Consider the following 4,510-nt stretch of genomic DNA (forward strand, 5'->3'; position numbering starts at 1 on the left):
CTCTCAAGTTGTTGGTGAGCCTGGAAGAAAAAGTTGGCATAATTATGTTGTACATGTATTCAGAAATTTCTAAAGAAAGACATGATTATGGGAATTGTTTTAGTCAGGGTTTCTATTCCTTCACAAACATCATGACCAAGAAGCAAGTTGGGGAGGAAAGGGTTTATTCAGCTTACATTTCCTCATTGCTGTTCATCACTAAAAGAAGTCAGGACTGGAACTCAAGCAGGTCAGGGAGCAGGAGCTGATGCAGAGGCCACGGAGGGATGTTCTTTACTGGCTTGTTTCCACTGGCTTGCTCAGCCTGCTCTCATATAGAATCCAATACTACTAGCCCAGAGGTGGTCCCACCCACAAGGGGCCTCTCCCGCTTGATCACTAATTGAGAAAATGCTCCACAGTTGAATCTCATGGGGGCATTTCCCAAACTGAAGTTCCTTTCTCTGTGATAACTCCAGCTGTGTCAAGTTGACACAAAACTAGCCAGTACAAGAATGAATGAGGTGTGTGGAAATACTGCACATATATATGTTCACAGAAAGAGAGCAGCATAATAGCTGTTTATGTCACAAGGAATATTGGGAAAGAACTGCATTATTAGGAAAACTTTTAAAACAATCTTCATTATTAATAGTGATAGTGGAGTTGGGTCAAGGATAGTTATGATGAATAGCTGTCTGGAAATATCCTATGTGCCAGGTCTTTGAAGTATGGGTTTGTGGTCTCTCTTCTTTTCCCTAAAGGATCCTGAACCTTTCCCTGTTTGTCTGTCTTTCAGATCCTGACTCCATGTACCTAGTATGGCTCTATTGGTTACTTTTCTTGTCACTAAGACAAGAACATCTGCCAGAATTAACATATGGGAAGAATGCTTATTTTGTCTTACAGTCTCTCAGTGGGCGATTTTTTTGCCTGGGACTCAGTCTTTGACTGCATAGCCTGTTAAATTTCGATAGATATGGCTGAACAAGAGTGTTTAAGTTAGAACCCAGGTGACTATAATCCTCTCGCCCTGGGCCTATGTTCCTACATCTGCCGTGTAGGTTCTAGGCTCTAATGGCTTCACAGCCTCCCAAAACAGCATTGACAGCTGTTTCCTAAGTGTTGAAATGCTTGAGCTATGGAGAGCATTTTATATTCAAACCATGGTAATGACTAATATGACAAATGAGGAAATGGGTTCAGTCTTTCTCTTACATTATTTATGGGAACCTCCAGCCACAGTACTGTATCCCCTTTCCCATCATGTATTCCATAGAATCTGTAATTAAGCTCATCTTTTCCCTAGGAATGGTTAGTATATTTTCAGTCCTCATTGCCCCATTAAACTGTTACTTTATAGAACTTCTTCTGACTCTATCCTGCAGAATCAAACGTTTATTGACTGGGAACATTTCAACACTTGTTCCATCTTTATCCTTCAGTGCTCTGTACCTTTATACTGGTACCTTTAGAGAGCCACACATTTGTGGCAGTTCTGGGCTATATAATGAAGCCCAAAAGTAGAGGGATCTTTATAGAATAGGGAAGAATATTTGTAAGAGGTAAATTCATATTGATATTGCAAATATTAATGAAAATTGGCATTGTAAATATGACACATAAATTAAGATTGTAAATACATGAAACACAAAAAATGAAAGAATGGAAAGAAGGAAGAAAGGATAATGAATAAAGATGACTACTCAAAACCCCACAAACAATGCAATGCAAAAGGTGGCTAAAGAACTAAACAATCAAATGAGAGGTATCCTTACCAATACAGTCTCAGTATGCAGTTATGTTGGGTCACCAAGTGCTTTGGCAATAGCCTGTGGTTTTTGTTGTTTCTTCGTTTGTTTGTTTGTTTGTTTGAGACTTCTGGGGCCTCATTGGCCAATATATTGTAGGGAGGTAATGCCACTTTGTAACTGTGGTGCTCATTTAATAATCCATGTTTTCTAAGGACATTGTCTACCCACACAAGGCAATTCTGTTCAAACATTTTATGGTATATTTTTGAAATTATCTTACTAACTTACGGGTTTCTATATGCTTTGTCATAAACTCTTAGTTGTGATTAACCCACCTATTACCGACTTCTTTCCCCTGTTTGCATTCTTATTTAAGCCTTTTTTTTTTCATTTCACATGTATCCAGTTATACCTGTGACTCTTTTCTTATTTCTATTGTTTAATAGCATATTTTCATGTAGCTTTTCATATAACCTTCCATAATAAATCAAGTCATTTGTAATTCTAGCACAGATTCAGGTGACAGTCTTTTGTTTCTAGCATTTACTGAGGAGCTATTAGCAGATGGTAATTGCTGGGGGAAGGAAAAAAAATCATTCTTTCTGAAAGGTGTGTCCAAGGTAGAAATCCCAAGCTCCATTGGATGATCCCACCTCTACACACACATGATCAGAAGCAATTGGATGTGGGTTATCTTACACATACATACACAAAAGAAGATTTGTGCTTGGGTGGGGGATGTGTTGGGGGAAGATAAAGCGATGAGTTGGTGTATGTTATGAAGTGAATTGATACTTCACTTTAAACATGTATTAAATAAAGGAATAAAGAAAAAATTTAAAATTACTAATATATTACTATAATTTTTAGTAATATATTTAGTAATTTTCAAGAGTAGATATTACTCTTGAAAAATGGTTCAGTTTTTCTAATCATCAGAGAAAGTTAAATAAAAATTATATAAAATGTTAAATAAAAGCTACACTGATGTATAATGTTATATACACTTATAATGTTTATTGTTACACAGATAAGAAAAAATTCTGTAAAGAATTCACAGAAACAGAAAATATAACACATTGTTTGAAAAAATATAATGTAGCATATCTAGTATAGAAAGAAATATAGAAATCCCTTAAATATAAAATGCACAACCAGTATATTCTACTTCTTCAAAGGAAATGAAACAGCTATACACAGAAGACAATTACACTTGTATATTTATTCATCACTATTCACAATAGTTGAAATACAGAATAAGGTAAATATCTTTTAGTGGATGAGTTAATAAAGAAAATGAGAACCCAGGTACCATGGTACATGCATGGAAGTCCAGTCCTGTACAAGTAGAAAGAGAAGGATGAGGAGCACATGCCCATTCTCAATTTTGAGACTCTATTCCAAACATAAATGAAACACACACAGACACACAGACACACACACACACACACACACACACAGACACACACACACACACACAACCATGCATAGTAAGTATACATTAAAAGGTCATGAAGAAGAGTCTGCTGTGCAAGCCTTATGGCCTGAGATTAGATCATTGGAACATTTGCAAAGAAACAGCTCCCCAGTGTTGTCCTGTGGTTTCTACATACATTTTGTGACTTGTATATAACTGCTCACATCCTCCCCCAAAACACATATCAAGTATTCATTAGCCATTCAAAGCAATGAATTTCTGTCAATTGAAGTTTTATTGAATTTGAATGAAACTGGAGATAAATATGTTAAGTAAAACATGGCAGGTACAGGAAGACAGACATCTTGAGTTTCAGTTATTTACAAAAATAAACTTTGTAGAAGAATGAAACAGTAGAAGAATGGTCAGTAGAGATGGGAAAGAGGCAGCAGCACAGGAAAAATGAAGATGTTCTGTAAAATGAAGATGTTCTGTAAAATGAAGATGTTCTGTAAAAGACATCAAAACACAGCGCAAGTCGCATCCCAAAATATAAAATCCTAACACAATTATTGATTGTTGAAGACATGGAAATGCTTGTTACTTGGACTAGACTAGTACACAATATATGTGCAAACTGATTTTATAATGTGCCACATAAATGTCTATAAGGTTGAAAAAATTATTAAGTCATTTAAAATAAAATGTAAACGCATACAGCATTAAGGAGGCAGGGTTTGCTAGAAATCTCTAAATTTGAGGCCATCCTGGACTACATAGTCAATTTTAAGCCAATCAATGCTACATAGTGGAACCTTGTCTAAAAAACAAAAAACAAAATAGATCAAAAAAAAAACCAAAAGCACAAAATGATACAATTTTTAAAGTGGTTTAGAAAAACACAATACCTTCGAATTGCTGACAAAATACTATTTGATGGTTTTTAAAAATATTAGAAAAATTTGATGCTGAAAGAGCAATTTAAAGACAACAAAAATTCTCTGCTAATATAGGTAAGGACCATCCAAGAAATTATCATAATGCCTGGAGGCTCACTTCTTAATAATGAAAGATTTCAACCCAAGAAAATGAAACGATTTTAATTATATAATTACCAAATAATAACAGATTTTAGTTTTACAACAACATTACTCCCATGACATTAAATAGTACTATGTAGTCAAATATAAAATCAATTTTAGACATTTAAGAGGGGAATGGTAGTGGGTATCTATGATTCAAGAGCTCCAGAGGCTGAGGGAAAGACGGCAGAGGCAGAGGCAGAGGCAGAGGCAGAGGCAGAGGCAGAGGCAGAGGCAGAGGCAGAGGCAGAGGCAGAGGCAGAGGCAGAGGCAGAGGC

The sequence above is a fragment of the Mus pahari genome, unplaced genomic scaffold, assembly GCF_900095145.1.
Source record: "Mus pahari unplaced genomic scaffold, PAHARI_EIJ_v1.1 scaffold_4578_1, whole genome shotgun sequence".
NCBI lineage: Eukaryota > Metazoa > Chordata > Mammalia > Rodentia > Muridae > Mus > Mus pahari.